This window comes from Pseudophryne corroboree, unplaced genomic scaffold (genome assembly GCF_028390025.1).
Source record: "Pseudophryne corroboree isolate aPseCor3 unplaced genomic scaffold, aPseCor3.hap2 scaffold_545, whole genome shotgun sequence".
Taxonomy (NCBI): Eukaryota; Metazoa; Chordata; class Amphibia; order Anura; family Myobatrachidae; genus Pseudophryne; species Pseudophryne corroboree.
Window position 1 is genome coordinate 53,601 of NW_026970145.1, and position 9,850 is coordinate 63,450.

Here is a 9,850-nt window from a genome sequence, read left to right on the forward strand (position 1 = left end):
CACTATCCTGACTTCTCCTCTTGTCTGCTTACTTTGTGCCTTCCAATGCACAATGCAAACTACTGGTAGTGCTGCAGGGCCCACACCCTTTTACTTGCCGTACAGAGCAGCTCTGGAGCTGTTACAGTGCCCAGCTGCTGCAAGAAATCAGCTTGAATGCTTCAGGGGCTGGGGCATAGCCAACATGAGCCCCACACCGAAGGAGGGTGGAGGTGTTTAATGCGAACTAGGGGTCATCCAAGCGCCGCAAAAGGCCGCTATGCCCTGCACGCCCCTTTTCTCTTTTCATATGCAGACGAGGGTTGAAGCCAACTTTGACCCACTGCTTGGATGACATCACCGTATGCAAATCCATCTGCTGCAGGCCTTCCCCCAGGAATGCTTGCACTAGTTGTTGCATTTGGTTTGTTGTTTGGGGGTGCTTCATTATTAGGCAGCCTTCTGCCCTCCCATGTTCATCTGAAAATATGTGTTCTCCCTGCAGTTGTTGTCCCCAGATGAGAGTTCCCTTGTGCTGCCTCAGTTGAATCTCCTTTACTTGACAGAGATGTGCCTGAGCAGCGGCCCTCCCCAGCCCTATCCCAAATCATACTTATTTTGCATAGGAGATACCATGGTCATGAAGATTGTTCTCCCAGGGTGAGGTTCATTCATTGCATTCTGGGTATGCTGACCCCTGTGATTTCCCCAAATGTGGGAAACTCGACTGCATTATTTGTGGTAGTGGGGGACTGTGTTTGTGCTTTCCTCTGGTCAGCTCTGGTAAAAGTCAGATTTATTTGTCTCAGATCTTCCTCTAGCCTTGTTCTTCTTTCGAGAGTTCCCTTGTGCTGCCTCAGTTGAATCTCCTTCACTTGACAGGGGGGTACCCGAGCAGCGACCCTCCCCAGCTCTAGCCCAACTTCTACTTACCTGGCAGGTGAGATACTATGATCATGTAGGTGCTTCTCCCAGGGCAAGGCTCACCCATTGCACTCTGGGTGTGCTGCTCCTGCGATTTCCCCAAATGTGGGAAACTTGACTGCATAATTTGTGTTTCCCCTGGTCGGCTCTCGTATAATTCAGATCTCTTTGTCTCAGGTCTCTCTCCAGCCTAGTTTGCTGTCTGTTTCAACTTCTCTTTTCTTGAGCCGCTCCCTTCTATGCCCTTGCGCACTATCCTGACTTCTCCCGTCTGCTTACTTTGTGCCTTCCAATGCACAATGCAAACTACAGGTAGTGCTGCAGGGCCCACACCCTTTTACTTGCCGTTCAGAGCAGCTCTGGAGCTGTTACAGTGCCCAGCTGCTGCAAGAAATCAGCTTGAATGCTTCAGGGGCTGGGGCATAGCCAACATGAGCCCCACACCGAAGGAGGGTGGAGGTGTTTAATGCGAACTAGGGGTCATCCAAGCGCCGCAAAAGGCCGCCATGCCCTGCACGCCCCTTTTCTCTTTTCATATGCAGACGAGGGTTGAAGCCAACTTTGACCCACTGCTTGGATGACATCACCATATGCAAATCGATCTGCTGCAGGCCTTCCCCCAGGAATGCTTGTACTAGTTGTTGCATTTGGTTTGTTGTTTGGGGGTGCTTCAGTATTAGGCTGCCTTCTGCCCTCCCATGTTTATCTGAAAATATGTGTTCTCCCTGCAGTTGTTGTCCCCAGATGAGAGTTCCCTTGTGCTGCCTCAGTTGAATCTCCTTTACTTGACAGAGATGTGCCTGAGCAGCGGCCCTCCCCAGCCCTATCCCAAATCATACTTATTTTGCATAGGCGATACCATGGTCATGAAGATTGTTCTCCCAGGGTGAGGTTCATTCATTGCATTCTGGGTATGCTGACCCCTGTGATTTCCCCAAATGTGGGAAACTCAACTGCATTATTTGTGGTAGTGGGGGACTGTGTTTGTGCTTTCCTCTGGACAGCTCTGGTAAAAGTCAGATTTATTTGTCTCAGATCTTCCTCTAGCCTTGTTCTTCTTTCGAGAGTTCCCTTGTGCTGCCTCAGTTGGATCTCTTTCACTTGACAGGGGGGTGCCCGAGCAGCGACCCTCCCCAGCTCTAGCCCAACTCCTACTTACTTGCCAGGTGAGATACTATGATCATGAAGGTGCTTCTCCCAGGGCAAGGCTCACCCATTGCACTCTGGGTGTGGTGCCCCTGCGATTTCCCCAAATGTGGGAAGCTTGACTGCATAATTTGTGTTTCCCCTGGTCGGCTCTCGTATAATTCAGATCTCTTTGTCTCAGGTCTCTCTCCAGCCTAGTTTGCTGTCTGTTTCCACTTCTTTTTTCATGAGCCCCTCCCTTTTATACCCTTGTGCACTATCCTGACTTCTCCTCCTGTCTGCTTACTTTGTGCCTTCCAATGCACAATGCAAACTACAGGTAGTGCTGTAGGGCCCACACCCTTTTACTTGCCGTACAGAGCAGCTCTGGAGCTGTTACAGTGCCCAGCTACTGCAAGAAATCAGCTTGAATGCTTCAGGGGCTGGGGCACAGCCAACATGAGCCCCACACCGAAGGAGGGTGGAGGTGTTTAATGTGAACTAGGGGTCATCCAAGCGCCGCAAAAGGCCGCCATGCCCTGCACGCCCCTTTTCTCTTTTCATATGCAGACGAGGGTTGAAGCCAACTTTGACCCACTGCTTGGATGACATCACCGTATGCAAATCCATCTGCTGCAGGCCTTCCCCCAGGAATGCTTGCACTAGTTGTTGCATTTGGTTTGTTGTTTGGGGGTGCTTCAGTATTAGGCAGCCTTCTGCCCTCCCATGTTCATCTGAAAATATGTGTTCTCCCTGCAGTTGTTGTCCCCAGATGAGAGTTCCCTTGTGCTGCCTCAGTTGAATCTCCTTTACTTGACAGAGATGTGCCTGAGCAGCGGCCCTCCCCAGCCCTATCCCAAATCATACTTATTTTGCATAGGAGATACCATGGTCATGAAGATTGTTCTCCCAGGGTGAGGTTCATTCATTGCATTCTGGGTATGCTGACCCCTGTGATTTCCAAAATGTGGGAAACTCGACTGCATTATTTGTGGTAGTGGGGGACTGTGTTTGTGCTTTCCTCTGGTCAGCTCTGGTAAAAGTCAGATTTATTTGTCTCAGATCTTCCTCTAGCCTTGTTCTTCTTTCGAGAGTTTCCTTGTGCTGCCTCAGTTGGATCTCTTTCACTTGACAGAGGGGTGCCCGAGCAGCGACCCTCCCCAGCTCTAGCCCAACTCCTACTTACCTGCCAGGTGAGATACTATGATCATGAAGGTGCTTCTCCCAGGGCAAGGCTCACCCATTGCACTCTGATTTCCCCAAATGTGGGAAGCTTGACTGCATAATTTGTGTTTCCCCTGGTCGGCTCTCGTATAATTCAGATCTCTTTGTCTCAGGTCTCTCTCCAGCCTAGTTTGCTGTCTGTTTCCACTTCTTTTTTCATGAGCCCCTCCCTTTTATACCCTTGTGCACTATCCTGACTTCTCCTCCTGTCTGCTTACTTTGTGCCTTCCAATGCACAATGCAAACTACAGGTAGTGCTGCAGGGCCCACACCCTTTTACTTGCCGTACAGAGCAGCTCTGGAGCTGTTACAGTGCCCAGCTGCTGCAAGAAATCAGCTTGAATGCTTCAGGGGCTGGGGCATAGCCAACATGAGCCCCACACCGAAGGAGGGTGGAGGTGTTTAATGCGAACTAGGGGTCATCCAAGCGCCGCAAAAGGCCGCCATGCCCTGCACGCCCCTTTTCTCTTTTCATATGCAGACGAGGGTTGAAGCCAACTTTGACCCACTGCTTGGATGACATCACCGTATGCAAATCCATCTGCTGCAGGCCTTCCCCCAGGAATGCTTGCACTAGTTGTTGCATTTGGTTTGTTGTTTGGGGGTGCTTCAGTATTAGGCAGCCTTCTGCCCTCCCATGTTCATCTGAAAATATGTGTTCTCCCTGCAGTTGTTGTCCCCAGATGAGAGTTCCCTTGTGCTGCCTCAGTTGAATCTCCTTTACTTGACAGAGATGTGCCTGAGCAGCGGCCCTCCCCAGCCCTATCCCAAATCATACTTATTTTGCATAGGAGATACCATGGTCATGAAGATTGTTCTCCCACGGTGAGGTTCATTCATTGCATTCTGGGTATGCTGACCACTGTGATTTCCCCAAATGTGGGAAACTCGACTGCTTTATTTGTGGTAGTGGGGGACTGTGTTTGTGCTTTCCTCTGGTCAGCTCTGGTAAAAGTCAGATTTCTTTGTCTCAGATCTTCCTTTAGCCTTGTTCTTCTTTCGAGAGTTCCCTTGTGCTGCCTCAGTTGGATCTCCTTCACTTGACAGGGGGGTACCCGAGCAGCGACCCTCCCCAGCTCTAGCCCAACTTCTACTTACCTGGCAGGTGAGATACTATGATCATGTAGGTGCTTCTCCCAGGGCAAGGCTCACCCATTGCACTCTGGGTGTGCTGCTCCTGCGATTTCCCCAAATGTGGGAAACTTGACTGCATAATTTGTGTTTCCCCTGGTCGGCTCTCGTATAATTCAGATCTCTTTGTCTCAGGTCTCTCTCCAGCCTAGTTTGCTGTCTGTTTCAACTTCTCTTTTCTTGAGCCGCTCCCTTCTATGCCCTTGCGCACTATCCTGACTTCTCCCGTCTGCTTACTTTGTGCCTTCCAATGCACAATGCAAACTACAGGTAGTGCTGCAGGGCCCACACCCTTTTACTTGCCGTTCAGAGCAGCTCTGGAGCTGTTACAGTGCCCAGCTGCTGCAATAAATCAGCTTGAATGCTTCAGGGGATGGGGCATGGCCAACATGAGCCCCACACCAAAGGAGGGTGGGGTGTTTAATGCGAACTAGGGGTCATCCAAGCACCGCAAAAGGCCGCCATGCCCTGCACGCCCCTTTTCTCTTTTCATATGCAGATGAGGGTTGAAGCCAACTTTGACCCACTGCTTGGATGACATCACCGTATGCAAATCCGTCTTCTGCAGAACTTCCCCCAGGAATGCTTGCACTAGTTGTTGCATTTGGTTTGTTGTTTGGGGGTGCTTCAGTATTAGGCAGCCTTCTGCCCTCCCATGTTCATCTGAAAATATGTGTTCTCCCTGCAGTTGTTGTCCCCAGATGAGAGTTCCCTTGTGCTGCCTCAGTTGAATCTCCTTTACTTGACAGAGATGTGCATGAGCAGCGGCCCTCCCCAGCCCTATCCCAAATCATACTTATTTTGCATAGGAGATACCATGGTCATGAAGATTACTCTCCCAGGGTGAGGTTCATTCATTGCATTCTGGGTATGCTGACCCCTGTGATTTCCCCAAATGTGGGAAACGCGACTGCTTTATTTGTTGGTAGTGGGGGACTGTGTTTGTGTTTTCCTCTGCTCTCTGGTAAAAGTCAGATTTCTTTGTTTCAGATCTTCCTCTAGCCTTGTTCTTCTTTCGAGAGTTTCCTTGTGCTGCCTCAGTTGGATCTCCTTCACTTGACAGGGGGGTGCCCGAGCAGCGACCCTCCCCAGCTCTAGCCCAACTCCTACTTACCTGCCAGGTGAGATACTATGATCATGAAGGTGCTTCTCCCAGGGCAAGGCTCACCCATTGCACTCTGGGTGTGCTGCCCCTGCGATTTCCCCAAATGTGGGAAACTTGACTGCATAATTTGTGTTTCCCCTGGTCAGGTCTCGTATAATTCAGATCTCTTTGTCTCAGGTCTCTCTCCAGCCTAGTTTGCTGTCTGTTTCCACTTCTCTTTTCTTGAGCCGCTCCCTTCTATGCCCTTGCGCACTATCCTGACTTCTCCTCCTTTCTGCTTACTTTGTGCCTTCCAACGCACAATGCGAACTACAGGTAGTGCTGCAGGGCCCACACCCTTTTACTTGACTTACAGAGCAGCTCTGGAGCTGTTACAGTGCCCAGCTGCTGCAAGAAATCAGCTTGAATGCTTCAGGGGCTGGGGCATAGCCAACATGAGCCCTACACCGAAGGAGGGTGGAGGTGTTTAATGCAAACTAGGGGTCAGCCAAGTGCCGCAAAAGGCCACCATGCCCTGCACGCCCCTTTTCTCTTTTCATATGCAGACGAGGGTTGAAGCCAACTTTGACCCACTGCTTGGATGACATCACCATATGCAAATCTATCTGCTGCAGGCCTTCCCCCAGGAATGCTTGCACTAGTTGTTGCATTTGGTTTGTTGTTTGGGGGTGCTTCAGTATTAGGCAGCCTTCTGCCCTCCCATGTTCATCTGAAAATATGTGTTCTCCCTGCAGTTGTTGTCCCCAGATGAGAGTTCCCTTGTGCTGCCTCAGTTGAATCTCCTTTACTTGACAGAGATGTGCCTGAGCAGCGGCCCTCCCCAGCCATATCCCAAATCATACTTATTTTGCATAGGAGATACCATTGTTATGAAGATTGTTCTCCCAGGGTGCGGTTCATTCATTGCACTCTGGGTATGCTGACCCCTGTGATTTCCCCAAATGTGGGAAACTCGACTGCATTATTTGTGGTAGTGGTGGACTGTGTTTGTGCTTTCCTCTGGTCAGCTCTGGTAAAAGTCAGATTTCTTTGTCTCAGATCTTCCTCTAGCCTTGTTCTTCTTTCGAGAGTTCCTTTGTGCTGCCTCAGTTGGATCTCCTTCACTTGACAGGGGGGTGCCCGAGCAGCGACCCTCCCCAGCTCTAGCCCAACTCCTACTTACCTGCCAGGTGAGATACTATGATCATGAAGGTGCTTCTCCCAGGGCAAGGCTCACCCATTGCACTCTGGGTGTGCTGCTCCTGCAATTTCCCCAAATGTGGGAAACTTGACTGCATAATTTGTGTTTCCCCTGGTCAGGTCTCGTATAATTCAGATCTCTTTGTCTCAGGTCTCTCTCCAGCCTAGTTTGCTGTCTGTTTCCACTTCTCTTTTCTTCAGCAGCTCCCTTCTATGCCCTTGCGCACTATCCTGACTTCTCCTCCTTTCTGCTTACTTTGTGCCTTCCAACGCACAATGCGAACTACAGGTAGTGCTGCAGGGCCCACAACCTTTTACTTGCCTTACAGAGCAGCTCTGGAGCTGTTACAGTGCCCAGCTGCTGCAAGAAATCAGCTTGAATGCTTCAGGGGCTGGGGCATAGCCAACATGAGCCCCACACCGAAGGAGGGTGGAGGTGTTTAATGCAAACTAGGGGTCAGCCAAGTGCCGCAAAAGGCCACCATGCCCTGCACGCCCCTTTTCTCTTTTCATATGCAGACGAGGGTTGAAGCCAACTTTGACCCACTGCTTGGATGACATCACCATATGCAAATCTATCTGCTGCAGGCCTTCCCCCAGGAATGCTTGCACTAGTTGTTGCATTTGGTTTGTTGTTTGGGGGTGCTTCAGTATTAGGCAGCCTTCTGCCCTCCCATGTTCATCTGAAAATATGTGTTCTCCCTGCAGTTGTTGTCCCCAGATGAGAGTTCCCTTGTGCTGCCTCAGTTGAATCTCCTTTACTTGACAGAGATGTGCCTGAGCAGCGGCCCTCCCCAGCCATATCCCAAATCATACTTATTTTGCATAGGAGATACCATTGTTATGAAGATTGTTCTCCCAGGGTGCGGTTCATTCATTGCACTCTGGGTATGCTGACCCCTGTGATTTCCCCAAATGTGGGAAACTCGACTGCATTATTTGTGGTAGTGGTGGACTGTGTTTGTGCTTTCCTCTGGTCAGCTCTGGTAAAAGTCAGATTTCTTTGTCTCAGATCTTCCTCTAGCCTTGTTCTTCTTTCGAGAGTTCCTTTGTGCTGCCTCAGTTGGATCTCCTTCACTTGACAGGGGGGTGTCCGAGCAGCGACCCTCCCCAGCTCTAGCCCAACTCCTACTTACCTGCCAGGTGAGATACTATGATCATGAAGGTGCTTCTCCCAGGGCAAGGCTCACCCATTGCACTCTGGGTGTGCTGCCCCTGCAATTTCCCCAAATGTGGGAAACTTGACTGCATAATTTGTGTTTCCCCTGGTCGGCTCTCGTATAATTCAGATCTCTTTGTCTCAGGTCTCTCTCCAGCCTAGTTTGCTGTCTGTTTCCACTTCTCTTTTCTTGAGCCCCTCCCTTCTATACCCTTGTGCACTATCCTGACTTCTCCTCCCGTCTGCTTACTTTGTGCCTTCCAATGCACAATGCAAACTACAGGTAGTGCTGCAGGGCCCACACCCTTTTACTTGCCTTACAGAGCAGCTCTGGAGCTGTTACAGTGCCCAGCTGCTGCAAGAAATCAGCTTGAATGCTTCATGGGATGGGGCATGGCCAACATGAGCCCCACACCAAAGGAGGGTGGGGGTGTTTAATGCGATCTAGGGGTCATCCAAGCGCCGCAAAAGGCCGCCATGCCCTGCACGCCCCTTTTCTCTTTTCATATGCAGATGAGGGTTGAAGCCAACTTTGACCCACTGCTTGGATAACATCACCATATGCAAATCCATCTGCTGCAGGCCTTCCCCCAGGAATGCTTGCACTAGTTGTTGCATTTGGTTTGTTGTTTGGGGGTGCTTCAGTATTAGGCAGCCTTCTGCCCTCCCATGTTCATCTGAAAATATGTGTTCTCCCTGCAGTTGTTGTCCCCAGATGAGAGTTCCCTTGTGCTGCCTCAGTTGAATTAACTTTACTTGACAGAGATGTGCCTGAGCAGCGGCCCTCCCCAGCCCTATCCCAAATCATACTTATTTTGCATAGGAGACACCATGGTCATGAAGATTGTTCACCCAGGGTGAGGTTCATTCATTGCATTCTGGGTATGCTGACCCCTGTGATTTCCCCAAATGTGGGAAACTCGCCTGCATTATTTGTGGTAGTGGGGGACTGTGTTTGTGTTTTCCGCTGGTCAGCTCTGGTAAAAGTCAGATTTCTTTGTCTCAGATCTTCCTCTAGCCTTGTTCTTCTTTCGAGAGTTCCATTGTGCTGCCTCAGTTGGATCTCCTTCACTTGACAGGGGGGTGCCCGAGCAGCGACCCTCCCCAGCTCTAGCCCAACTCCTACTTACCTGCCAGGTGAGATACTATGATCTTGAAGGTGCTTCTCCCAGGGCAAGGCTCACCCATTGCACTCTGGCTGTGCTGCCCCTGCGATTTCCCCAAATGTGGGAAACTTGACTGCATAATTTGTGTTTCCCCTGGTCGGCTCTCGTATAATTCAGATCTCTTTGTCTCAGGTCTCTCTCCAGCCTAGTTTGCTGTCTGTTTCCACTTCTCTTTTCTTGAGCCGCTCCCTTCTATGCCCTTGCGCACTATCCTGACTTCTCCCGTCTGATTACTTTGTGCCTTCCAACGCACAATGCGAACTACAGGTAGTGCTGCAGGGCCCACACCCTTTTATTTGCCTTACAGAGCAGCTCTGGAGCTGTTACAGTGCCCAGCTGCTGCAAGAAATCAGCTTGAATGCTTCAGGGGCTGGGGCATAGTCAACATGAGCCCCACACCGAAGGAGGGTGGAGGTGTTTAATGCGAACTAGGGGTCATCCAAGCGCCGCAAAAGGCCGCCATGCCCTGCATAACCCTTTTCTCTTTTCATATGCAGATGAGGGTTCCAGCCAACTTTGGCCCACTGCTTGGATGACATCACCGTATGCAAATTCGTCTCCTGCAGACCTTCCCCCAGGAATGCTTGTACTAGTTATTGCATATGGTTTGATATTTGATGGTGCTTCAGTATTAGGCAGCCTTCCGCCCTCCCATGTTCATCTGAAAAGATGTGGTCTCCCTGCAGTTGTTGTCCCCAGACGAGAGTTCCCTTGTGCTTCCTCAGTTGAATCTCCTTAACTTGACGGGGGAGGGGCTGCCCGAGCAGCCACCCTCCCCAGCCCTATCCCAACTCATACTTATTTTGCATATGAGATCTCTATATCATGAAGATTGTTCTCACAGGGTGAGGTTCATCC

At 50.4% G+C, this 9,850-nt stretch overlaps 15 non-coding genes across 15 annotated transcripts; all 15 read left to right on the forward strand.

Annotated features, from left to right (window-relative positions):
• Positions 1-588: 588 nt before the first annotated feature.
• On the forward strand, positions 589-752 carry LOC135032442 (U1 spliceosomal RNA). Its single transcript, XR_010227963.1, has one exon. It is a non-coding gene; the product is annotated as a U1 spliceosomal RNA (small nuclear RNA).
• Positions 753-904: 152 nt separating this feature from the next.
• On the forward strand, positions 905-1,067 carry LOC135032438 (U1 spliceosomal RNA). The gene has a single exon (XR_010227959.1). It is a non-coding gene; the product is annotated as a U1 spliceosomal RNA (small nuclear RNA).
• Positions 1,068-1,738: 671 nt separating this feature from the next.
• LOC135032577 (U1 spliceosomal RNA) lies at positions 1,739-1,902 on the forward strand. The gene has a single exon (XR_010228080.1). It is a non-coding gene; the product is annotated as a U1 spliceosomal RNA (small nuclear RNA).
• Positions 1,903-2,054: 152 nt separating this feature from the next.
• LOC135032523 (U1 spliceosomal RNA) lies at positions 2,055-2,217 on the forward strand. The gene has a single exon (XR_010228031.1). It is a non-coding gene; the product is annotated as a U1 spliceosomal RNA (small nuclear RNA).
• Positions 2,218-2,891: 674 nt separating this feature from the next.
• On the forward strand, positions 2,892-3,054 carry LOC135032600 (U1 spliceosomal RNA). The gene has a single exon (XR_010228101.1). It is a non-coding gene; the product is annotated as a U1 spliceosomal RNA (small nuclear RNA).
• Positions 3,055-4,026: 972 nt separating this feature from the next.
• On the forward strand, positions 4,027-4,190 carry LOC135032426 (U1 spliceosomal RNA). Its single transcript, XR_010227948.1, has one exon. It is a non-coding gene; the product is annotated as a U1 spliceosomal RNA (small nuclear RNA).
• Positions 4,191-4,342: 152 nt separating this feature from the next.
• Positions 4,343-4,505, forward strand: LOC135032439 (U1 spliceosomal RNA). The gene has a single exon (XR_010227960.1). It is a non-coding gene; the product is annotated as a U1 spliceosomal RNA (small nuclear RNA).
• Positions 4,506-5,175: 670 nt separating this feature from the next.
• Positions 5,176-5,340, forward strand: LOC135032469 (U1 spliceosomal RNA). The gene has a single exon (XR_010227986.1). It is a non-coding gene; the product is annotated as a U1 spliceosomal RNA (small nuclear RNA).
• Positions 5,341-5,489: 149 nt separating this feature from the next.
• LOC135032460 (U1 spliceosomal RNA) lies at positions 5,490-5,652 on the forward strand. Its single transcript, XR_010227978.1, has one exon. It is a non-coding gene; the product is annotated as a U1 spliceosomal RNA (small nuclear RNA).
• Positions 5,653-6,326: 674 nt separating this feature from the next.
• LOC135032404 (U1 spliceosomal RNA) lies at positions 6,327-6,490 on the forward strand. The gene has a single exon (XR_010227927.1). It is a non-coding gene; the product is annotated as a U1 spliceosomal RNA (small nuclear RNA).
• Positions 6,491-6,642: 152 nt separating this feature from the next.
• On the forward strand, positions 6,643-6,805 carry LOC135032454 (U1 spliceosomal RNA). The gene has a single exon (XR_010227973.1). It is a non-coding gene; the product is annotated as a U1 spliceosomal RNA (small nuclear RNA).
• A 674-nt stretch (positions 6,806-7,479) lies between these two features.
• On the forward strand, positions 7,480-7,643 carry LOC135032405 (U1 spliceosomal RNA). The gene has a single exon (XR_010227928.1). It is a non-coding gene; the product is annotated as a U1 spliceosomal RNA (small nuclear RNA).
• Positions 7,644-7,795: 152 nt separating this feature from the next.
• Positions 7,796-7,958, forward strand: LOC135032451 (U1 spliceosomal RNA). Its single transcript, XR_010227970.1, has one exon. It is a non-coding gene; the product is annotated as a U1 spliceosomal RNA (small nuclear RNA).
• A 674-nt stretch (positions 7,959-8,632) lies between these two features.
• Positions 8,633-8,796, forward strand: LOC135032428 (U1 spliceosomal RNA). The gene has a single exon (XR_010227950.1). It is a non-coding gene; the product is annotated as a U1 spliceosomal RNA (small nuclear RNA).
• Positions 8,797-8,948: 152 nt separating this feature from the next.
• Positions 8,949-9,111, forward strand: LOC135032509 (U1 spliceosomal RNA). Its single transcript, XR_010228020.1, has one exon. It is a non-coding gene; the product is annotated as a U1 spliceosomal RNA (small nuclear RNA).
• The last annotated feature ends 739 nt before the right edge of the window (positions 9,112-9,850 follow it).